The following is a 27,194-nucleotide window of genomic DNA, read 5'->3' as shown; positions in this document are numbered from 1 at the left end:
CTGTGAAACATATAGAAACCTAGCTTCATTAAATTAATAAAATAAAATGAAACACTTAAAGATTGAGAATGTGTCTGAATTAGTACACAACTATGTTACTTAGATAATATTTAGCTTTTTAAAAAAATTTTTGAAACCTCATGTAATACCTGTGTGCTTGGAAATGCTGACTATTCTTGTGCTTAAAGCTTATCCATGATCCGCTTCAGAGTTTGTGTAACACAAACCCCCCAGTTTACACACACATATACACACACACACGATATATATGCATGGAAAATTGAGTATATGTATATAGAAACATATCATTAAGTGGATTTCTAAAGTTCTTAAGAATCATTGATGAAACAATTCATTCTCAAAGACACCTTTAACAAATGTTTGATTCTTGTCTTACCTTAGTTAAGTATTATAGAAACGCTATGCAAGTTTGTGTTCTTTCCTTGATCTGATTTACAAAAGCCAATTTATCAGATATCAAGGAATCCCAGTTTTTGTTTCTACTTTTCAAAGGTAAACAAAAAATCACAAGCACTGCATATCTTTATCTTTTAAATAGAAGTAAATCTAGCAGGCATATTGTTTTACATAAAAAATATACATTAGACTCGCAGTTTTCATTACAGCAAGTAAGGAGCTGAGAAGTCACCACTTCATTCTAACAACAAGTTAAAAGCTTATCAAATGAAAAATGAACGGTTCTTTTTAGATCCATCTAGAGGTCAGATCACAGAGCAAACTGCTGCCCCCGAAACTGGAGAGACACACAGGCAGACACCGAGATTCAAAACCTACCTGCACAGGAACCCATCAGCAGGAACACCTGTGGGAACCAGCCCAGAGGAGGGAAACCTGAACCATAATTGAGGAGTTGCTGGAGGCCCACTGTGGACAGCTCTGAGAAAGAAAAACTCCAAGGGAGTCCGTCACAAAGGGCCCCACACACTTTTGTGAATTTGAGCTCTAAGAACTCTATCAGGTCCTCACAGTGAATACTGGATAAAAACCTCTCAAGCTTCTGGCGGGGAGAGGGACAAATGAACCAATTTGAAATACAAAAGGGCATCCTGTTCTTAAAGACTTGTCTTCCGGAGAAACATTTTATCAGGGACTACCCTTCTGTGATATTGTCAAAGCCTAACTGACATGAAGGAAGGAAAATATTCTGTGTATTAGTCTGTTCTCACACAGCTCTGAGGACATACTTGAGACTGGGTAATTTCTAAAGAAGAGAGGTTTAATTGACTCACAGTACAGCATGACTGGGGAAGCCTCAGGAAACTTACAGTAGTACTGGACGGGGAAGCAAACACATCCTTCTTCACATGGTGGCAGCAAGAAGTGAGAGCGAAGGGGAGAAAAAGCCGCTTATGAAACCATCAGGTCGGGAGAATTCACCCACTACCATGAGAACAGCATGGAGGTAACCGCCCCGTGATTCAGTCACCTCCCACTAAGTCCCTGACATGGGGGGCCGATGTGAACTCCAGTTCAACAGGAGATTTGGGTGGGGACACAGCCAAACCATATCACCCAGCTGCAGCCACTTCTTGTCATCCTGTGTCACCCAATGGGCAGAGGTTGTGGATGGGCTGAGAAGCAGGTAAAGTTCATAGTCCGAAGTCACAGGCTCAACAAAATACTAACAACTTCCCCTACTGAAACACCTTACCAATCTATTAAAGGCCTATTTACTGCAGTTCTGTTTACCCAGTACGTCATGGCTTCCTTTCAACAAAATATTACAAGGCATACTAAAACATAATAAGCACAGTTTGAAAGCAAAGAACAATCATCAAAATCAGAGTCAGATATGGCAAGAAAGTTGGAATTATTAGACAAGAAATTTTTTATTTAGTAACTATGATCAGCATGCTAAGGGTTTTAATAGAAAAAGTAAACAACTTGGAAGAACACATAGACAATGTAAACAGATGAAAATTCTAAAAAAGAATCAAAGAGAAGTATTCGAGTTTAAAAACACTGACAGAAATGGTGAATGCCTTTGATGGGCTCATTAATAGACTGGACGTGTATGAGGAAAGTCCCTCTGAGCTGGAGAATATGACGACAGAAACTTCCAAAATGGAACAGAGAAGAGAAAAATGATGAAATAAATCAGAATGTAATATCCAAGAAATGAGAAACAACTAAAAAGTATGCATAAAGGGAATACGAGAAGAAGAAAGAAAGAAGGAAGCAGGATTTGAAGCAATAATAACAGAATTTCTCCCAAATTAACGACAGACACAGATCCGGAAAGCTCTGCGAACACCACGGAGGACAAATGCCGGAAAACCTGCACTTAGGCATATTATGCTCCAACGTCAGAAAATTAAAGGCCAGGAAAAAATCTAAAAAGATGTCAGATTTTTAAAATACCTTAATTATAAAAGATCAAAGAAAAAATTATATCTGACTTCTTTTCAGAAGCTGTGCAAGCAAGAAGAGAGTGGTTTAAAATATTTAATGTCTTGATAGACATAAAAAACTCACCAAGCTGGAATTCTGTGCCCTGCAAAATTATCCTCCAAAAGTAAAAGAGAAAGAAAGACATTCTCAAACAAGTTGAGAGAATGTTTTGTCAGTAGACCCACCTTGCAAGAAATGTTAAAAAAAAAAGTTATGTAGAAAGAAGGAAAATGATACACGTTACAAAGTCATATCTACATAAATTAGGGAATAGAATCAGAAAAGGATAAGTGAAGATGAACCTTTTATTTTTGTTATTTTTAATTTATCTAATAACAGTTTATTCAAAATAATAATAGCGATGAATTAGACTGTTTATACTTCTGTTCATATATGTGGCTATGTGTAAATAAAATGAGTGACAGTAATGATACAAGAGACAGGAGTGAGTAATTAGGATTATTGTGTTATAAAGTTCACACACTACCCATGAGGCAGTAAAGCATTGTTTTAAAGTGCACTTGGATTAGATGTAAAGGTATATTGCAACCTGTAAGGCAAGTAATTTTAATTTTAATTAATATGGATGATATTAATACACTAATGAAAGATAAAGATTGTGAGAATGGATCAAGAAACTATTATATGTTATTTATAAAAAGTCTGTTTTAAATCTAAAGACTCATAGATTAAAAGTAAAAAACAGGATGGTGAGAGATATACTATGCTAACACTAATCAAAAGAAAGCTGGAGTAGCTATATCAATTTCAGACAGAACAGACTTCAGAGCAAAGGAAGTTATCAGGGATAAAGAAAAATATTACATCGTGATAAAGGGTCAATACTCCAAGAGCACATAAAAATCCTGAATGTGTATGCACCTAACATCAGAGTGTTATAACAGATGAGGCAAAACTGATAGGACTGCAAGGAAAAATACATAAATCCACTCTTATAATTAGAGACCTTAATGCCCTGCTGCCGTAAATGGACAAATCCAATGGGCAGACAATTGGTGAGGACATAGATGTGCACCTTTACAAATCATTTGGATGTAACTGACATCTGTAGACCTACTCTATCTGACAGTAGTGGATTGCACAGTCTCCCCAAGCTCACATAGAACGTTCAGCGAGATAGATTACATCTGAACAGTAAGACACACCTTCAATTTAAAAACAATAGAGACCATGTATTGTCTGCTATCAGACTACAATGGAATTACACTAGGTCGATAACAGAAAGATAGCTGGAAAAATCCCCAAATATTTGGTGAATAAATAGCACATTTCTAAATTACCCATGGGTCAAAGAAAATATCTTGGGAAAAATTAAAAATATATTTTGAACTGAATTTAAAAGAAATACAACTTATCAAAATTTGTGGGAGGCAACAAAAGCAATGCATGAGGGAAATTTATAGCATTGAATGCATATGGTAGAAAAGAAGAAAGAACAATCAATAATATAATCTTCTACATTAAGAAACTAGAAAAATAGAACAAATTAAATCCAAAGTAGGCAGAGAAAAATAATAAAAATTAGTAGAGGAATCAATGAAACTAATGACAGATATCAATAGAGAAAATCAATGAAACAAAAAACTGGTTATTTGAAAAGATCGGAGTGGAAGAGAGAGAGAACGAGAGAGAGGGCACAGGAATTATCAGTATCAGAAGTGAAAGAGAGGACATCACTGTGGATTTACGGGCGTCAAAAGGATAATAAAAGAATATTGTGAACAACTCTATGCTTCCAAATTGGGTAATCCAAATAAAATTGACCAATTCCTTAAAAGACACAATCTGACAAATCTTACACTAAAAGAAACACAATTGTAATAGGCTTATGTCCATTAAGGAAACTGACTTAATAGTTAATCACTTACCAAAATAGAAAACACCAGACCCAGATGAGTTCAGGGAGGAATTTTAGCAAACATTTATAAATTAAATTATGCCAATTCTCCACAGTCTCTTTTGGAAGACAAAAACAAAGGAAATACTTTCAAACTCATTTGAGGCCAGCTTTACCCTAATACAATAAACCAAAGATATTATAAGAAAAGCAAACTCAAAACAATGTCTCTCAGGAAAATGGCTGCAGTAATACTCAACAAAATACTAGCAAATTAAACCCAACATGTGTAAAAAGAATTATGTACCACAACCAAATTAGATTTATCTAGGCATGCAAGTCTGGTTAAATATTTAAAAATTAATTAATGTAACCCATCACATCAACAGACTGAAGAAGAAAAATTACATGATAATATTAATATATGAAGAAAAAACATTTGACAAAATCAAACACACATTCATGATAAAACTCAGTAAACTAGGAACAGAGAACTTCTTCAGGTTGATAAAGCATATCTGGAAAAGCTCTAAATCTGCCGCTAATATCATACGTAATAGTGAGAAACTCAAAGCTTCCTCATTAAGATCAGGAACAATGCAAGAAGATTTCAATTCACCACTCCTTTTCAAGATTGTACTGGAAGTTCTAGCTAATCAAATAAGAAAACAAAAATTTAAAATGTAGAGTGGAAAGGAATAAATAAAACTTTCATTTTTTGCAGATGACATGATTGTTGACATAAAAGAATCCACAAGAATTCTCAGAAAAACTCCTGGAATATTAGTGATTATAGAAAGGTATCAGAATATAAGGTTAATACACAAAACTCAACTGCTTTTCTACATATTAGCAATGGACAAGTACAATTTGAAATTACAAACACACTAACATTTACATTATCACCCCTCAAAATGACATACTTAGGTATAAATCTAACAAAATATGTACAAAATCTAAGTGAGGAACACTATGAAACTCTCAGGAAAGATATCAAAAAACTAGGCTGGGTGCGACGGCTCACGCCTGTAATCCCAACACTTTGGGAAATTGAGGCGGGCAGATCACCTGAGGTCAGGAGTTCGAGACCAGCCTGGCCAACGTGGTGAAATCCCATCTCTACTAAGAATGGTGGCAGGTGCCTGTAATCCCAGCTGCTCAGGAGGCTAAAGCAGGAGAATAGCTTGAATCCGGGAGATCGTGTCACTGCACTCCAGCCTGGGTAACAGAGTGAGATCCTGTCTCAAAAAAAAAAAAAAAAAAAAAAAAAAAAGAACCTAAATAAATGAGGATATATTTTATGTTTTTGTATAAAAACCTCAAGGTAGTCAAGATATCGGTTCTCCCGAACTTGATCTATAGTTTCAACACAATCCCAAATAATCATAGCTAGTTATTCTATAGATATCAACAAACTGATTCTAATGTTTATACAGAGGAGCAAAAGAATCAGAATAGCCAATTTAATATTGAAGAAGAATACAATTGGAGGAGTGATGCTATCAAACTTTGACTTACTATAAAGCTATTGTAATCAAAATAGTGTGGTGTTGATGAAAGAATAGACAAACAGATAAATAGAACAGAATAGAGAGCCCAGAAATAGACCCACATGGATGTAGTTAACTGATCTTTGATGAAGGAGTCAGGGCAATACAGTGGAGCAAATATAGTCTTTTCAGAAAATGGTGCTGGAACAACTGGATACCCACATGCCAAAAAATTAAGTTAACTTGGACAGAGACCTTACAACTCTCCCACAAATTAATTCAAAATGGACTATCAATCTAGATGTTAAAACACAAAACTACAAAGCTCCTAGAAGATAACATAGGAGAAAATCTATACTTTGAGTATGACAATGACTTTTTAGAAACAGCTTCAAAGGCATGATCTATGAAGAAAATAATCGGTAACCTGAGCTTCATTAAAATGGAAAACCTTTGCTCATAACAGCCACCATGAAGAGGAGATGATAAGCTGCTGACTGAGAATGAATTTTTGCAAAAAACACATTTGGTACAGGCCAGCTATCTAGAATACACAAAGAACTCTTAAAACTCAGCAATAAATAACTCAATTAAAAAATGAGCAAAAGGCATAAACGGATACCTCACTAAAGAAGATATAAAGATGGAACATAAAATAAGCATATGAAAATATATTCAACATACATAATTAAGGAATTGCAAATTGAAACAATAATGAGAAATCGCTGCTAGAATGGCCAGAATCCAAATCACTGACACCAGCAAGTGGAGGAGGACGAGGAGCAACAGGACTCCTCATCCGTTGCCACCGGGGCCACAAAGCGGTGCAGTGGCTTTGGAAGACCGCTTTGCAGTTTCTTACCAAACTCACTGGCTCTTACCATATAATCTAGCAATTTCCTTCTCAGATATCCACCCAGATAAACTGAAAACACGTTGGAACAAAAACCTGCAATGAATGTTCATGGCAGCTTCATTCATAATTGGGAAAATGCGGAAGCAACGGAGATGTCCTTCGGTAGTTGAGTGTTAAGTAAACTGTGGCACTTCCAGGCAATGGAATGTTACTCCATATTTTACAAAGAAATAAACTATCAAGCTATGAAAAACATGGAAAAAGCTTCAATACACATTACTAAGCGAAATAAGCCAATATGAAAAGGTTACATACTGTGTACTTCCAACTATATGGTCTTCTGGAAAAAGCAAAACTATAGAGACAGTAAAAAAAGATCAGTAGTTACCCAGGATTACGGGGGTGGGGAGAGATGATTAGGCAGAGCACAGAGGGTTTTTAGGACAGTGAAATTATTCTATATGGTACACTAATGGTGAATATGTGACATTATGCTTTTCTCAACAGCTGTGGAACGTACAGCATCTACAGAGAACTGTAGCACAAACTATGGACTTTGAGAGAGAACAATGTGTCCACATAAGTTCATCACCTCTGACAAATGTACCCAACGTGGGATGTTGATAGTGTGGGGCGTTATGCATGTGTGGGGACAAAAAGTTTATGAGGGCCTTTTGTACTTACCACTCCATTAGGTCGTGATCCTAACACCTCTAAAAAGTAAAGTTTATTAGTTTAAAAAGTGCACTTATATTTGAAATTGTTAAAATTTACTTGATTATCTATTAATTCATTTTATTGCTAGCTTGACCCTAGAGGTGATCAAATACAAACCCTAACTCTTCCTTTATATTTCTGTTTTGGATTCTAAATATCTAACCAATCATCAAGGAGTCTGATACGTCATTTTCTCTTTAATAGCTGTGTCATTTATTGTTTCAAGTTAACAGTAATGGCTAATGGCATAACTTCTATCCCCTAAGTTAAAGAATTAAGAATCTGGGATTTGTTTCCTCTCAGTACATCCATCTCTTCTCTACCAGCATCTGGGTCGTTGTTACTCTCTGGGTCGTTGTTACTCTCTGGGTACCCGCAGTTAACAGGTATTCTAGCAAGACTCATACATTCTGGACTTGTGTCTGTTAGGATCATTCTCTTTGCTCTTAGTAGATCCAGCCTCTTCAGCTACTTACTTTATAAAATTTTATCTTAGTGACACATCCTTTGTTTAAGAATTGTTGCCAGGTCATATTTAATCTGTGGAGCTATTTTCTAAGGACCTGATATTAAGATTTCTATGACTATTTTGAGAACCAGTAGAAAAATGCAAACATATTCAGTGACTCTGTCAACCTTGACAAAAGAACAGTTTGAAGTGTTTTCCTGATAGAAATTACTGAAGACATTCACTTTGCATTCATAAAAGTGATCTTCGTCAAATCACTTTTTATTTAGTATGCCACTTATGAAGGTATTTTACATCATAGCCCACATGTGGAAAACTTATTCTCCCTTTTCTGTTGAGTAAAACATGGTTGATTATGTCTGTTTTGGGATACTTTTGAGATGTAAATTTTGGTTTCAACAAGGGAAGTTGATTTGAATTTTCTAGTCTTTATATTTGTCTTCTGGTGTAATCATCATTGTGTTTCTATTGTCTTCATGTGAATGATCTACATTTTACCCATGACGAAATTTAATACATGGAAAGTCCCTGACATTAACACCATCAACTTGCTTCCTCATTTGTTCAGTCTTGTGTTTGCCTCCTCTGTATAATGGGCATGCTTTCTTTTCTATAACAAGCAGACATTAACACAGCATGCTAAAATAGATCATCTTTGCCACACAAGAAGAGATTTTGGCATTGTTTATTCATAAAATTTTCTTTCTGTCAAAAATGCATATGGCAAATCAGATATTTATTAGCAGTCACACAGGCCTGCTTGAAAAATAATACAGTTTATAATATATTATGCACAATATATTATAATATAAAATCATATATTTATACAAATATACTATATTAGGCATAATATGTTCTTATATTATATCATCATTTTATAGTTATATATTTTTATATAAATTGCTTGGAATGATTTATTTTTACAGATAAATGTTCTCCAACCTCATTCCTTTTAAGAACTCAAATGGCATTTGTTTTCAGTTAAGATCCTAAAATTGGCAGTTTAGCTTCATATCATAATGGTTTCCTTATTTCAGTTAAAGAGGGATGAGCCATAAATATTACTTTTCATATTTATAAATGCTTATATCAGAGAAATAAGTGACCTTATAGAAAAAATGGTAGAGTCAACAGTAGTGATAGTTTACAGGAAACTGTGTGGCGTTTTATACTACTTCTGTGCTATCACCTTTAGAATAAAAGTCTCTTTTATAGACTTGGTCGGCCTCATAAGTATAAGAATCTACAACAACATAGTTAGAAATGTTCATAGGGTTGTCTGGTTAAGATATCAAACATTTGAGGTTTCTAATTTTCCTTCTCAGATTTGTGAAAAAAATTAAAAGTTATGGATCAAATATGTGCCAGATTACAACAAGAATTCCTGATAGCCATAGGTACATGAAGCCCTGAGGACGAATAGGGGAATTGTGCTGGAAAATGTATAACAATCTCGAGTGCATACACTCACACTCACACTCACACACACGCACACACACATACACACACGCACAATCTAAAGGAGGAAACAATAGACCCCTCAGAAAGTCTGAAAGAATTTTTCTTAAAAGAATCAACTGTGTGTGCCTGCCTTATAGGATCCCCCCATCCAGTGACCAGATGGATGCGGCAAAGCACTCTCGGTCCTCAGGAGCAGGAAGGAGACCTGCGAGGGCAGGCGGCCCTCACTAATTTTTCTCCAGCAAATTTTCTCAACAACACAGTGCCACTAAGAGAGACGTGTGTTTGAGATTTTATTTTGCTTTCAAGGATGCACAGTCAATAATGAAATACAGCTGGGCTTAGAAGAGTTGTGGGAGAAGGATGCCCCAAGACTCCATCTAGCAAGGAAAAAATTAAGTCTTCTCTGGAAGATCCACAAATAAAATATACTGCTCTTTACAAAATGACACCCTGATTAAGTTCTTTTAGAATGCACAATTATGTTATGATTGACTATAGTAACCCCACTGTTTCAAAGCAGTATCTTCACTGTGAAATGAAACCTGAAATATTCCAGAAAGGAGAATTCATTCACCCTCTATCATCAGACAACAAAACTATGTAAATATTGTTCATTTCAAAAAGAATAAATAGGGGAGAAAGAGAAACTATAAAATCAACCAATATGTTTACAGGATAGAATACAGCTTTCAGGCCACTGAAGGAAATTCTTCTTTTCCAAATAGAAATACATCATAGATGCTTTGTACTATCAATAACATTTAGATAAGTTAGAGTTCATCAAGCAGGATAGATGAGATTGGACAACTGACTGATACAAAAAGTGACCTGTCTGTGAGTTAGGTGACGGTAAAGGTTTTAAAGATTGTATAGTATAAACAATAATCTCAGCATTAATGTCAGCATCAGAAGCAATAAGATGTAGAATTAAACTGTAGTAAAAAGAGATATGGAAGACACACTGAAAAAGCTCTCTTTTAGTTTTGGGCTGAGTGTGTGTGAGTATGAGACTAAGATGCGAAAGACAGTGAGAATGAGAAGATAATATGGTGAACAGAGAAAATCCAAATATGGAACTTTGTTTCTGGTATCAGAATACATGGGAGATAAGCAATAGTGAAAGACATAGTAGAAAAAATCTTAAAGCTAAGGCAGCTATACATTGTGAATTTAAAAGGCCCATTATATAACAGAAAACATTAATGAAGTCCTCCACAGAAACAAATAATTTTTTTCCAATAATAAAGAGAAATGTGAAATCACTAAACCAAAAAGGAAAGATGATATAATAAAAGAAAAAAACTAAATTTGTTACAAACATCTGTGCAAAACCAAATAAGGCAAGCATAGGATGGGCTGAGCACTAAAGTTTTCACTCAAATAATGAAATGTCAAAGCTCCATGGCTGTCTATATATGAATGCAACACTCACCTATTACTAGACACATGGGGACTTAGTTAGGGTCCACTGAATATCTAAAATTTATGGGATAACAACGAAACTCCACATAGAAAATACTTTAGTACTATCTATGATGTTGTCAATGTATGTGTAAGGCACATATACTATGAATTACATACAAGACACATAGTATGCTTGACACACACACACACCACACGTACGCACGATAATCATCTGGTAAATCTAACAAGGAAGACTAACACACAAACAAAGCAAAATTAGAAATAGAAATTGCAAAGACATAAATGTGAAAAATAAAGAGCCTTCCACAGTAATACTAAGCTAATACATTTGAAGATATTGATGACATTAATAATTTTCTAGAAAATAATTTACCAAACATTGAGCTGAACAAATATCAAATCATGTACTTAAGTGAAATTTTAAAGGGTATTAAAGAATGTCCTCATAAGGTATACGATAACAAAATAACCTTTATCTCTAAGGAGATGAAAAGAACCCATACTGACAGGCCTCATAAGCAATAATCTCCTCTTGTGTGCAATGCATGTCGTAGGCACTTCCAATGTTCTGAGAATCCTGTGATTCTGGGCCATCTTCCATTACAGACCTCGAGTTTACTTAGGCCACCTTTATGATCAATTACATTTTAAGAAGAGCCTTCTGATCTACATTCTCATGCTGAATAACTCATAAATAACTTCGAGATAATAAATTAGCCAACATCATAACTTGGATAACAAGAATATTCAGAAGAAAAGCACTTTAAAATAAAAGAAATTAAACTAATCTTTCAAAAAAATCTCCCCAGAAGAGATAAATTTTAAGGAGAAATTGTGCTGTTATCCCAGAAGAAGATCACATTATCTTGTTTAAATTACCTCCAATTCAAGGTAAGTAACACAGAGAAGGATTTTCAACATGATTCAACAATAGTACCCAATGCATTTGAGTGTTTATTTCTTTATGTATTTGTGGTTAGGTCATTTATTGATTTGTTTTAGAATTTATCTCATTGAATTACCATAGATTACTATAATTAATAATATAAATAATAATACAATACAAATAATAATACAAATAATACAAATAATAATACAATACAAATAATAATACAAATAATAATACAATACAAATAATAATAATAACATTAAGCACTTACTGAGTATTGCCAATATGCTAGGCATCGTGCTAACTGTTTTACCAGTATTGTCTCATTCAGTCCTTACAACAACCCAGCAAGATAGGTGTTGCTGTTATCCTCATTTCATAGAAAAGTAAACTGAAACATAATCATTTATGCCACAGTTTAACTATGTAACGACATTATTGTAGAGACGAGTTAATGAACATCCACCACGAACAAAACAGGCACATATCCCCGCCTTCGTAATGCTTGTAGTCTAGTGAGAAACATGCATTGGAAAAATGAGCTATGGGCAGACGACTGACAAAACTCTCTTTCTTTGCTACATGAGAATCTGACTTTTGGCTAACTCCCTAGTTCTGTTCTCCTGGAAACCGGTCTGCTATATTACTCAGGAACGTTATTTATGGTAAAAAATGACCCCAGACTGGTCAGTGGCATCTGGACTGGTAGGACATGTAAAGAGACTATCAGTGTCGTGGGAATGCCACAGTTTGGGTTTTACTGAATGTTGTGAATCTTGTTAATGAAGCATGGTCTTTGTGTGAACCCTATGTGCTGCAGCCACAGAGCTGTTAAAAGAAATACTAGCTTCTATGACTGTATGAGCCTATTTGACAGGATGGCCCCAACCCGTTCCCAATGCAGAGCTCATCGCCCGCACCCCAACTTGCTCCTGGAGAGCTGTGTGGTCTGTTCTAGGGACTGCAGCAGAGGCTCCTGCTGAGAAGAGCCAGTGATGCTTCCCTACTGGCCAGCATGGTTCATTAATATCCTTCTGCATAAGTGAGTTCCTACTGTGTCATGTGGTGGTCTTAAAAATCTGAATATTTAGGTAAATCTAAGGAGACTAATGAGTATTGTAGTAGGCAAGATTGTGCATGGCACATGGTGATACGTTTTCTGATTAGCAAAGAGAGATAGAAAATGTCAAAGAGTGGAGGTTTAGTGGTGGAAATTAAAACAAACAAACAAAAATTAACAGGGTAGTCAGGGAGGATCTCACTAAGAAGGGGACATTTTTAAAAATATGTGAGAAACGGGTGCAGAACATAGGAAGCCGTGAATACACAGACACAAGTCCATGCAGCTGTAATCTCTGTGAGGGCGAGAACTCTGTTTGGCTTCCCCGCTTTTTCTGCAGAATATATTCTAGTTCTTGCTGAGGAGTAGCTTAAAAAATGAATGAATAAGAGGCCAAGTTGGGTTTAAGAATACAAAAGACGTGACTTTATTGCCCCAGGACACCTAGAAAATCAAAACAATGATTAATAAAATCAAAGTTTAACAAGATCACAGCATCAGTTGGTACCTAGAACATAGCATTTTTTGACACCCTTGAAATTTTCCATTTACTTTTTTGTTATAGTGCACTCATGGATCAGTTCAGGGTCTTTTTATATTTAAGAGTGTCGTTCACTCTCTCCATATACATATCTCTCTCTCAGTATCATCCTGCAGGTGCATGTGTTAATATCATCACGTTTGGTTCCTTATAAATATTAGGGGTTGAGAAGAAACAAAATCTTCAATTTTAAAGCAGTTGTTTTGCCAATTTGAACTTTAATTCCTGTGGTAAGAAATTTGAACACTATACCTATATCCAATGTAATACTAAAACAATAATTTAATTCCTTTGAGAAGTAATCTCATCACATCTTTCCTCCGTGGTAGCCCAAATTAATATGAACTCTGTGATGACTACTGACTTTCTGGACAAGAGCTGTTTCCCTGTTGCATGTTTTCTTGCCTCTCTGTTCTTTTATACAAAGCATATACCTTGCTTCCTTGGCTCTCTGTTTTTTTTATACATGGCACTCTTTACAATTAAAATGTTTTTGACTATCTTGTTAATTTACTTATTAATTACTAAGTTGTAAATTCAGTGAGCAACGACCATGCCTGCTTTGCTCACAATTGTATCCTATATGCTAAGCAGGTACTTGGTACATCATAGGCACATAATAAATACATGTTAAATGAGGAGAACTTAACCCAGTACTGAAGAGCCCAGAAAAATCCGAAAGTACCGTCTTCCTTACTGAGATAGAGTTTGCATAAAGCGATTTGCTCTTGTCTTTCTAAGTTACAAGTATGTTTGTCCTTTGATCCAAGTACCACTTCTAGAAAATTGTGCCCCAGAAGTAGTCATGTTTGTATAGCGCAGTAATGACTTCAGTGCATATTTTATGCCAGGATCATCTTTCTCCTTTTATATTTTACTTAATCTCCACCAATGACTCTATGAAATACATATCATTATGCTTCTTTCACAAGTAAAAATTAAGTTCAACTCTATTCAATATGATACTTTTAAAGTAAAATTTACTATCTTTGTATGAACAAAAGGTTTGCAAATGCACAGAAATTGGAATGGAAAGATACATACAATATTGCAAGAATATTTAGCTCTAGAGTCTTGAAGTCGCAGAGAGCAGACAAAGGGCACTTTTCCTACTTAGTTCCACATGCCCATTTGTTGCTTGGCTCTTTTACGGAAATAGTGTGTGTATTCTTGATAAACAGCAAAGGATAATGTTTTTAAATGTGGTGATTCTATTGAACTTGAAAATAATCACAATGTTTTTCTTCCCAACTGGCATCCCTAAATAAATCAAGAAGCACAATGCCATCAGTCAGTACCTGGACATTGAAACAAATAAAGCTGAAAGAATTGCCCAAGGATTCATGAGTTCCAAGTAAATGAATGATAAACAATTACAGAAATATGTTCTAGTCAATCTTAATATGGATTCTGATGGTTAAAACACACACAGGACTATGCAAGAGCCTCTGAGCCCAATGCTGCTTGCAGACCCACACTATCTGGAACCTCAGATAACAAAATAAGAATCATCATCTATAATCCTCTCCCTTACCTACAAATAAAAACCACTCTGAGAAGATTGCTGAAAATTTGGTCAATATATCAAGTGGAGAATCCATGGCAACATGACCAACAGGCTACAGAAGCAAAGAAATGTCTGCACTTGCAGTTAGCCAGCCCACAGAGCTCTATCACACCTTCCTTTCCTCCCTCCCTTCCTGCCTTCTTTCTCTTATGTTTTTGGTAAGCCATATTCCAAAACATTTGAGTAAGGGCAATATTTATTTAGAGAAAAAAATCAGAAATTTTGCAGATTTCTAACAATTAAAATGTACTTTTTTGGCACAAGTATAAAATTTACAGGATCCTATTATGCAGAGTTTATGAAAGTTAGGTTTTTTTTTTATTGTTAGTCATTTTCTTTAAGTATCCTAATATTTCAATTTCACATAAAACATCCACTGCTTTTCAGTCAAAACCAGCTAATGGCAACTGAAACATTTTCTATAATTTAGCTCACTCATATTTTAGAAAATCTCTCAAGAAATATATGCCTTAGAAAAAATGAACCTGCAGTGATTTGGTAATTACATTTTTTTTTCAGTATAAAATGCAGATCTATGCTCTTCACTTAGAACGTAATGGGTGTTTAGAAGTCAAGGAGCCCACAGAGACACTACAAGGACTAAATGTATTATCCTTAAATACTAATTCTGTCATTTATGATTCATAGCCAACTCCTTAAGTAAAGTTACAGATTTTCAAATTATCCCGCTGAGAGAGATAGAAGAGGAGAAAAGGAACGGCTAAACTCACATCTGTCTTAGCTGGTAAGGAATTGCAGTAATAACTGACTTTCTCAGTGGCTTGCTAAGAATGCTGTTTTCATCTGTGTTTCCTAAAAGAACCCCTTTTGAAGAAAATCCACATATCATTTTACTTCACTGGATGCTGGATGAAAAATAGATGCTCACTGTCACCCAGCTATATTGATTACGAGTGAAAATGTGATCATTTTGCATTGACTTGCCCCACAGCACTGAGTTCCTTCAAAGTAGCAGAAGGAAATTAATGCTTTCATATCGTGCCTAAGAAAAAGATGAGATGTTGTTCACTTTGCCCTCTAGACAAAGAGGTATATACAATAGCGGAAAGGTAATAGCTTTCAGAACATGAACTCGATACTTTTATTAAAATCATTATTTTATGCACAAAAAAGAATGAACCTGTGGCCATGGCATTTAAGGCAGCCATTTGTATCATTACCTCTTACACCATAACGTTTACTTTGTTAGGAGCCTATATATATATATAGCATATATGTGTGTGTGTATATATAGAGAGAGATATATATAGTAGAGACGAGTTAATGAACATCCACCACGAACAAAACAGGCACATATCCCTGCCTTTGTAATGCTTATAGTCTAGTGAGAAACATGCAGTTTTTCTAGTGAGAAACATATAACTTTTCTGGACTCTTCAATACTGTGTTAAGTTCTACTCATTTAACATGTATTTATTACGTGCCTATGATATACCAAGTACCTGTTAAGCATTTAAGGCAGCCATTTGTACCATTACAAATTTTTTATATTTTTGGTAGAAACAGGTTTCACTATGTTGGCCAGACTGGTCTCAAACTCCTGACCTCAAGTGATCTGCCCGCCTCTGCCTCCCAAAGTGCTGGGATTACAGGTGTGAGCCACTGCGCCCGGCCAGACCTGACCACGTTTAAAAGCCAAGAAAGTTGTCCAGAAAGGAAGGGAAGTTTCCAGATACAGGAGAAAGTCGAGGTAATGAATGGTTTATAGTTTCTGGGAAGCAGAGTAGCGGTGTCCTCCTACCAGAGCACTCATCACATTTTGAATAACTGTGTGCTTTCTTGTCTATGCAGATCATTAGATTATAATGAGGTACAAGAAGATAGGAGCTATTTCTTCTCCATTGCCTCGACACCTACTCTAAAGTGTTCTGTACTTAGTATAGTTTCAAAACGGGTTTCTAACTGAAGAAAACAGAGGTGTTACATAGAGTTGGAGTTTGCAACGCACACTCTGCTCACAATACACAGCTCTTAAATGTGAAACGTTTGTTGATGAAGAGAAGAGAATTATTCCTCGTAATGCTCAATGGCAAAGAAAGATGAGAGGACCATTATCGTTATGTTTTTATACTGATCACGTTTACAGACGGTACATGTACGTGCTGGACCACAGACACCTGTGGATGCCTGGCATCTCCCGAAGCTGGGAAGCTTAGGAGAAAAGGCCAATAAAAACGTCTGTTTGAAAAGATTACTTCAGAAGAGGTGAACAAATCTCAAACCACGTTTTCTTTGCAGGCCATCAGATCTATGCAGGTGTTGCTGCTGGGTTTCTTGATGTCCATTGTCACTTTATTCTAGGGTCCAGCTAGATGAAGTCGTTTTGTGAGTTTCCATTTTGAAGGTGCCTCCTGGTTGGCTGCGGCTGTTGAGGCAGTGCATGTGCCAAAGTTGTCTTCCAGGACACACAAGCCCCAGTGAACATAAAAAAACCACCTCATGTTTGAAAGTGACTTGATGGTTGGACTTTTCTCATTTTTCGCCTTCCCTTAGTGCTTGTTTCACTTCCCCTGGTAAGGTATCTTCTCTACTGGCCTTAGACATGAGAGGAATATACAAAGTCCAGATAACTGGGTTTTCTGAACCGTGGTCTCAGTAGCTTACAGGCCAGTGTATTCATTATTTCTAGAAAACAAAGCTGGAGAAAATATACAACTTCTAAAGACACAACTTTTTTTTTTTTAATTTATTTTACTTTAAGTTCTAGGGCACATGTACACAACGTGCAGGTTTGTTACATATGTGTACATGTGCCGTGTTGGTGTGCTGCACCCATTAACTCATCAGTTACATTAGGTATATCTCCTAATGCCATCCTCCCCCGGCTCCACCCCACAACAGGCCCCAGTGTGCAATGTTCCCCTTCCTGTGTCCAAGTGTTCTCGTTGTCCAGTTCCCATCTATGAGTGAGAACATGCAGTAGAGACACCACATTTTAAAAAGATAGCATTTAATGAACACTTAAATCTTTCATACAGTGATATAAACATTTTAGGGAATTAATTCAGTTAATCCTAAAACAAATGTATAGAATAGATACTGTCATTAGCATCACCATATTCATTTCAGGAACAAGAAAGGAAAGGCACGAAGTAAATTCTCTAAAGCCACACAGCTAATAAGTGCTATAATTGGAATTTCTGGGTACTTTGACTCTAGATCTCTAGCTCATGAGAGATTCAGATTCTAAGTTGTTCAGATTTGCGAAAACCAGAATGCTGCTTTACTTATGTAACAACGAGAACAGCAAACTCAGTGATCTGAAGAAGTAGGTTGAAGACATTAAAATGTTATTTTAAAACTGTAAAGGAAAGAAGAGGGTGGTAGATAGTATGCAGACTTGAGACTTGGCCTCAAATACCCTTGAAATAAGCAACTGTGGCTTTGTCAAGTTAAACCTCCCTTGGTCTCAATGTCCTCCTATGGAAAGTCAATTGGTTGGATTAATTGTCAATAATGTCATTCATAGCCATAACATGATGGAATTTCTAATGAATTCCAATCAACATATTTCATGCTTAAAATAATCATCTTAGCAAGTAGGCTACTAAATAGTAAATGATGAATATGTAAGTGGAAAAGGACACTATCACACATTTTCAGTGAAATCTTTATGAGAGAAATCTCTTTAAATTTCCTTTTAAAACATTTCTAGTGAGTATGATGGAGGACTAATGAGATGTTAATTGTTCATGTCTACTGATTAGGAAACGTAGGAAGTGTTTTAGAGCAGTGACTTAATAAGGAATGACACTTGAATCTTACCCATAATTAGCTTATTACATTTGGCTGCAGTTTGAATCTGTGCTATGGGAATGATTTAAAGAGATTAATCTTTTTCAAGGACCAAGTAAGTGCTGATAAGTTACCCAAGAACACCTTCCAAACTGAAGGAGACAATGATGACTTTGATTCTCTATGATTTATTTATATGTTTGCCAGGGTAGAGGGAAAAGCAAGAGACCTAGCCTTTAGGTGGGTCGTAAGCTCTCAGTATCAGCTTTCAAATGGTTACACGGGTAACACCCTTGTGCTTCTTTTAATGGGAAAAATTTCATGGTGGCAAACAATGAAAAATCAATTTTTTCAGCCTGTACTTAAAAAAAAACAAAACAAAAAAGCGCTATTCTGTTCTTTATAAAAATTTGTTGGATATAATCCTCCTATTGCCCAAATTGACAGCGCTCTGCCAACAGCACAGGAAACAGAATTAAGCAAGAATTGCACACCTTCTGTAAAGAAAATAGCAAAAATATTTTCAAGAATAATGTAACAAATTCTTGTGTACTTAATATCCAGCTTAAGAAATGGAACATGTTGAACTATAGTAAGACTTCTGTGTAGCCTGAGGCTTGTCACATATTATTCTCAGGCATATCAGTGCTTTTACTACATATATCTCTATCCCTAGATGATGTATTTGTATTTCTTCATTGTTGGAATTTGATATAACTTAATAAAAACATTTTCCCTGCTTGAATTCAGAACCAATGGAAAGGTTGACTAAGAAGTCAGGTAGATACAGATATCTGGATACGTGGCTTATAGGGTGAGGAGTCATTGTATAGCAACAATATACTTCTGAGTCCTGAACTGTAGACATAGAGTAACCTGCACATTCACTAGGAGAGAACACTTGCAGCCCTTCCCATGGGGTGTAAAATGGTATTGCCTGTAAGAGCAACTCAGAATGCATCTCTGTAAGGGCAGCTGAGTCCAATAAGGAGAAGGAATATGGATCAAAGGATTTTCAGGAACCACAAAAAGGCACAGATAACACCAGGGAATTCCTTTGTTCATAATTAACAAAGATTATAACCTACTTCCAATAGGGTGGAAGGAAAAGTTATTTCATAATACCGCTATACAATGATTTTAGTTGTTACATTAAATTGCTGTCTGTCACAGTTCTAGTAATATATACACCATTTCATTTCAGGTTAGAGGTTCAATATTCTGTGCCACTTTTAGAAATGTCTAAGTTAAATGATCTCTTGAGATAATGTTATATTATGGATTAGTGAACTAAGTGGGCCCTGTTTGACTGGTAGAGACAATATTCTCTTACACAGAGTTGGAAAAGGCAAACATGTGGAACTGCTGACAAAATTCTGTCGTATGTGGCTTATTTTTGTCTGGCTGTGCTATATGTTCCAGTTGGATAACCCAGAGTGAAGCAGGTTTATTCCCTGCAACAGAAGCAATTTTACAAACATGAAAGCAAAATAATCTCAATCTGTGTGGTATTATATACTTGAACATTCATTCAAAGTAAGAACATATATACACATATAGGTTGATAAATGCATTGTGCATTAATTCAAAAATAAGAAAATGTACATGTATATATAGTCCCAAATTTTGCATTACTACATACATAACTTATACATATTTGCTTGGACTTGAATAGAACATCTTCTGTTTCACGTATTTAATGAAAATACACTCGTGTATTTTCATGACACTCATAGTTTTATTGGGTTGTTGAAGGGTTTTGAGCCGTGGATTATGTACCTTCAGAGACCAGATAAGTTTACTTTCTTCCATGGCCTCAAATAATACTTCAAACTTGAAAACCCATTTTCAAATTATGAACTGAATGAGAGAAGGCAAGAGGAGCCAAACAATTCCATAAGCATTTGAGGAAAACAGAAGAGCATTTTAGGATAATAACAGTTATTAATTATTTGTAGTGATACTTGATTTATTTATAATGGAAGGATAACACCACAGCCCTTTCCTGTCTGTGAATAGCAAAAGTGTTAAGGGCTTGCTAGGCTGTGTGCAGACTTCCTCCCTTGCTTGCTACCACAAGGGGCACTCGATGCTGTTTGAAAGCGATCCTTGAGTGTGGCATCTGAGAATCATCCAGGAGGACATCCCGTTCGTGTGGGTGTAGATTTATCTCCGTACATACTCATCATTATAAGACAAAATAGATAATAGAATTAATCCAAAATAAAATTGAAATATCAGTCAGTGGAAAGCTTTCTGCATCACATTCTCATTTGAAGCTCACAATAACATGAGAAGATGTCACTTCCATTTTAGAGGAAGAAACTGGCAGGTATTTGTTCGAGTTGAGGTGGTGGTTGTTGCCACCTCCATCACAGAGATGAACAAGCTAAGGCACAGAGACAGGTTATTTACTCAAGGTCACATAGTAAAGTGAATGGAAAGTTAATGATGAGCCTGGGTGTCCAAACTTCGGAGCCTGTGTGTGTAACCTCTAGATTGTACCATTGGGCCAATGGGAAGTCTAACTTCACCCAGGTCAAAATATATTTACCATGTTATTCAAGATATGCTCTAGAACAACTCTCCGAGCACCAAATCCATTGACTTTTCTCCTCAGCGTTTTATTTGCTGAATCATGTGATGCTTTTGGACAAATTCTCTTTTTAAAACTCCTTTTTTTAACTTCACATTGGTGAAAATAATGTTACATATGCATAGTATTTTTCCCTTCCTTCGCATATGCTATTTTATTTTATGTATAGAGTTTGAGATGTGTTGGGAAAGGCTTGTGATTACTATTGTGGAAATAAAGAAATTAAGGTACAGACATGTTCAATGACACAATCACACAATTCTGCTCAAAATTACACAGTTGAAGTGCATAAATCACATCCGAAACCCCTGCCTTAGGACACCTGGTCACTACCAGTTTCTGTTACAAAAGTTTCCTCTTTATATTTTTCTTATTTTTCCCAAATGAATGAACTAGATACTCAAAGTTAATATTTGTTTTACTCATATTAAGCCATCTCTAAGTTTGTTAATTATAATTGAATTTTACTGAGATTGAGTTATGAGTAATTGCTACCATTTTATGTGACTTATTAGCTGTTTGTACTGTTCGGAAATGTATAGGTTACTACCACAAAACCCGGATAAATTATAATGCATTTTAGGATGTGGTACCTGTGTTATATTAGGAAGAAGAGCATACTCCTTTTATTAGATGCTCTGTCTACGTGTGTGATACTAGCAATGTGGGATTTGGTTCTGTCTTTCTGACTTTGTAACAGCTACTGCCATCTACTGGGTTGTGCTGGGAACTGCTATGCTAATCATCCTCCATGTGAGTTTAGGATCTGACAGTTTGACACTGAGATTTTTACTGATTTTTAAATTTTGCTCATCTTATAAACTCTAAAAGCTTTTAATGAAAGATTGGTTTGATTGTTCTTATTTAGTATCATTTCTAATTTCATGGCATAGAAAAATTGGAATTCAAATCTCACCAATAAATTACATTGAATATCATCACTGTAACTCTTATATTCGTATCAACTATTTTTTGTTTTATTTAGGTCCTAGAATTTATTCTATAAAGATTTTGTCTAAATTTTTTTATCCATCTTTATTTTGAATTATATCTATATTATGGATACTTTTCCCATTAAAAGTGGGACGTAAGGTCTGAAAATAGCCCAAATTTTCCTCAATTCTTCATAGCTAATGAAGAAGTGATAATAATATCTGACATTACTATATTCAAAAATAAATATAATTACAAATAAGTTTTTTATAAGTAATTCATTGAATACAAATTACTATGTGTTACCAAATTCCGTTGATAGAATTTAACTTAGAGAGTTAGAATTTTATTTTTATTTATATTTTTAATGAAGTGTTATTTTGATTTTAAAATAGGATAGAAGTCTAATGAGGTTACATACAGCTATCTAGTTTATTGATTTATTAATTTATTAATTATTAAATTAAAATGTAATTTTATTAAATGACTATAATGTATTAATTTTAGTTATGTAAGGTAATATGATAATAATTTTTACTACATGTATATGCTGTTTTTGCTTCCTTGTATATTTTTTCATAAGTAATATCTAACGTGAAGAAAATGTTCTCTAAAATCATTAATAATGCTGGTACTGGTTTTTAAATAACCTACAATATTGAAATTATTGTTCGAAGTTTCTCTGATACTACTCACAGTCAAACTCACAAGCACAGTAGAGTATATGATATAATAAACTATCATGTGGATAGTGTTTCATAAATTAGTTTTGTAATTACATTTTCCCAGATGAAAATGCTTTTTTTCATAGTTACATTATGCTTCTTTTGACTTGCAGAGGAAACTATGGCTGATCGGTAGGAACAAAATTAGAGGGCATAATACCTTTTTAAAAAAGTAAAGGATTAAAATCATGGCAGTATGGGTTTGGAGATTAGCAGGGTAGAGAAACACAAGATGTCGGGTAGCACTACTACTACTGATACCGTATGTGACTTGTGAGATGAAATACGCATAGTGAAGTAGGCATCACCTTAAGGAACTTCTTCTGCAGACACCTTGGAGTCATCACCTTTTCCTCCTTAACTCCACATGTGATCATTTACTGAGAATGTGTTGACTATGCCTCCTACTTTCTATGTTTTTCACTTCTTTTTCCACTGCCTCTTTATTCTGGCCCCCTTCCCAAGTTTCTATTGAGATTGCAGGAACTTATTTTTTCAGAATTTTTTATTTTTATGGATTTAGAGGGTACACATATAGTTTTGTTACATGGATATATTGGAAAGTGGTGAAGTTTGAGCTTGTATTGTACCAATTACCCTAATAGTAAACATTGTACCCAATAGACAACTTTTCATTCCTCATTCCTCTCCCACCCTTCAATTTTTGAAGTCTACAATGTCTGTTATTCCACTCTATATGTCTATGTGTGCTTTTTATTTAGTTCCCACTTATACTTGGGAATACGTGGTATTTGACTTTCTGTTTCTGAATTATTTCACTTAAGATGATAGCCTCCAGCTACATTCAGGTTGCTGGAAAAAAAAAGATTTTGTTCTTTTTATCACTAAGTAGTATTGTTATATATGTGTGTGTGTGTGTATGTGTGTGTGTGTGTATATATATATATATATATATATATATAAAAACTTCCCATTCCATCTGTCTTAAACTGGATATATGGGAAATCTTCCTAAAGATATGCGTGGTGTTGTATTTCGGTATCAGTTTACAGGATGATAATAATAGCTTATATACATACACAACACTTTCATCATAGCAGGCATTCTTCTTAAAGTTCTAAGTATATTAATCTATTTATTTCTCAGAATAACCCTACCAGGTAAGTACGGTTACTATGTGCTTGTTAGTGTTAAGAAAATGGGGGCATATAAAGTTAAGTACCATGGCCACTATTAGCAAGCTAGGAAGCAGTAGAGTGAGAACGGAAGCCATGCATTCTGGCTTTATCATCCATGTCCTAATAATCACATGAAGTCTAATTATTGTTTAGCACTTATTTGTTGACCTCACATGAAACTTGAATAGCAAATTCTGTGTATGAAAATGGATATGAAAGGGTAAATACAAGATGGAAAATAATTGGCACTGAAGTTTTAGAGTTAAAGGTTAAAACATTTATAACAAGTGTTATTGGTTATCTATTTAAGTCTTATGGAATCTTGAAAGTCTAAAGCCCTCTTTACATCCCTATGCAGTGTGGGATTAGGGTAAAGAAAAGCTTTGAAAATATAGATGGAAAAGGATTTATGATACTAATAAAATGTAACATGCTTAAGACAACTAAAAAAGTTATTAGGAAATGAAGAATAAACTTTAATGAAATAAAAATTCAATTACTTTGTAAAACTGATATCTTTGTTATTTTGAAAGTTCTGTTAATCATACAAATACTATGCTTAAATCTTCCTTACTTTGGCAAACATTAAAACTTTACTTTTTTTTTTTCTCTTTTCAATCTTAATCTAGTTCCTCTACCTCTGAAAACTATAACCTAAAGAAGGAGACTGTTGATTTTTTCAAAATTTTGGCCTGCCTAGTGTTAATGGTTTTATTTTGTCTTCCAAAATGATATGTTGAGGTCCTGACCCCCAATACCTCAAAATGTGACCGTATTTGGAAATACGGTCTTGCAGATGGAATTAGTTCAGATGAGATCGTGCTGGAGTAGGAGGCACGCTTATTCCAATATGACTGGTGTCATTATATTAATAGGAAGAACGTGACAGAGGGCAGAGGGCCATGATAAGACACAGGGACACACAGGGGCACACCGTGTGAGAGCAGAGGCAGAGATTAGAGCGATGCAGCTGCCAGCCAAGGAAACCAAGCATTGATGGCTACCAGCAGAAGCTAGGAAGAGCCAAGGAAGGATCGTTTCTACTCAGATTCTCTCTGGAGCATTGCCTTGTTGATACAATGATATTGAGCTTCTGGCCCCCAGAAATATGAGAGAATAAATGTCTCCCGTATTAAGCTGTTAGGGTAGCCCTAGGAAACGAGTATGTCTAGCAGTGTCTCACACTCCTGGAGACTCTTGTTTTCATGCCAGCCAGTGCCAGAATTTTCTCCATCTGTGGGCTTTCTATTTCTGCCCATTACGGTGACACAGGAAAAGCCCCTTTTGAAACTGTATAGTAGTTTTCATCACACAAGAGGTTTGAGTCATCTTCTCTTATTATGATTCAAAATATAGCTGTCCTGAAGAGATCCTCCATGACACTCTGCTTTGCTGTTATCTTTCCTGCCTCCACCCAGAAGGGCAGCGAGATGAGCCTTCTCCAACTGGAACACAAGCTGTAAAGCTGCATGAGGGCAGCAACTCTCTTTCTCTCTCTCTCTGTCCCCTCTCTCTTTAATCAAATCAAGTAATTTATAAATGATCTGTTAAAAATGGAAGGTCCTCACTGAATATTGAGTTTCCTAACATGTCTAAATCTGCATTCTTCTCAGAACGGGCACAGATAGTGAGCCACAATAAACACATCTACATCCTGAGTCATTTTGGAAGAGTAGACTCCCAACGCCACCCAACCTCATCCCACTCCTAAACTTCACTCTGAGCTGGTCAGTCACCAGTGGCCTCCCCTTCTGTCCAGCCATACCTGGTGATTTCTAGCTCTCTTTGTCTTTGCTTCCCTTGTTCATCACAGCCTCACAGATACAATTGCATTTCCTCTTTTTTCCAGATATTTTCCTATCTCTTAGGGGTCCTCTTTTCATACATTGGGCTGGAGAAAAATGTTTTGACTATTCTATATCTTGGACTCCAGAGTGATTTTTTTCCATTTGATTTAGGAGTTCGGCAAAACATAGTACTATTATTATCATGGGCATCTTGCCAAAATTCCAAAATGCACATAATATACTTACATTGAAATACAAATAACCCAGGCATATTTTTTCTACTCCTACCTTCTTTTTATATCTGGTAGAACCTCCTGTAACTTAATAATATTATCAATTATCCTTGGGTTTTTAGGCTTATTCATCTGTTTATTTTTTTTTTTTAATTTGGCAAGAAAGAACCTACCATGCCATTTTCTATTTACAGGCAATATATCTGTTGAATTATAGTGAAACTGTGGTTATTAAATTTAAATATACTATGTTTAAGAGTGTAATTTGTCTTTCAGAAGAAATCCACTGTGGACAATGCTTTGGGTGTTCAATCCCTCCTTTACTTAGAAAAATTCAAAACAGATTATTCTTAGTCCAGAAGCAAAAGAGATCATTTAAAATGATTTTTAAATATAATAAATATTATGTGATTGAGATTTTATGATTTTTGCACATCTATGTTTTTCTAATTTTATAATGAAACTGCTATAATTTCATAAAGCAGTGTTTCTATGATTCTATTTTTGATTTAGCAGGCAAAATCATTATATGTCATTGAAAATTCTAAAATGTAAATCAGTTCTTTACTAAATGATATAATATTTTAAAAATAAATTTTCAATAGACAGTGATTGATTGAGGAAATTTCCTGTTGAATAAATATATGTTCAGCATGAATCTGTTGACACAATTAGCTTTTATTAATCATTAGTGGGGTAATTTCTGCAAATAAATTCAGTGCTATATGTCTTCCAGTTTGCTGTCTTTATAGACTTAAAGAATGAGAGATAAGATGAGAAATAATAAATTTTGTTTATTCTCAATATAAAAATCATTAAAGACTTATGTAATCATTAAAGACTTATGTAATTACTCTTCATTATATCTAAAAAGTGGATGTGAGAAAAGGTTGTAGGAAAGACTAAGAGAGGCCCAAAGAAGCTGAATTCTAAACATGGACCACTAAATTATTTCTAAAATAATGGTGAATAAGTTCAATTGCTATAAAAATCTGAATATTAATTTAAAATTAAACTAAGAAAAAATGTCAAGCTGATTACACTGAGATTTTCTTGAAGACAGAGTTCTTTATCCGTGTACCTTTACCACTTTCGTTAAAAGGACCCAGGAAGCTTTGCAGAGAGACTTTTACAATCTATGTGTGAGCAGACTCTGAGTGACAGCCCGTTACCTGTGTCTCATCTTCAAAATTGTGTCGTACAATGGGACTAAAAAGGAATGACTGTATGAAGATTGAGTCATAGGAATATTGGAGTACTTGAAGTTTAACATTGAA

At 35.2% G+C, this 27,194-nt stretch overlaps 1 long non-coding RNA gene across 5 annotated transcripts in view; it reads left to right on the top strand.

Moving 5' to 3' along the window:
- Positions 1-27,194, top strand: part of LOC135969440 (uncharacterized) — a 251,855-nt gene that overhangs the window by 39,737 nt on the left and 184,924 nt on the right. The window contains exon 4 of one of the 5 annotated variants that reach the window (XR_012431775.1): positions 7,124-11,469. The exons of 3 other annotated variants lie outside the window; for them this stretch is intronic. This is a non-coding gene — a long non-coding RNA (uncharacterized lncRNA). Of the gene's footprint in view, positions 11,470-27,194 lie in introns of those variants that run through there. One more of the 5 variants, XR_010584699.2, reaches the window with a different exon arrangement.

The sequence above is a fragment of the Macaca fascicularis genome, chromosome 2, assembly GCF_037993035.2.
Source record: "Macaca fascicularis isolate 582-1 chromosome 2, T2T-MFA8v1.1".
In the NCBI taxonomy this organism is placed as follows: domain Eukaryota; kingdom Metazoa; phylum Chordata; class Mammalia; order Primates; family Cercopithecidae; genus Macaca; species Macaca fascicularis.
This window is presented reverse-complemented; position numbering and strand designations above follow the sequence as displayed.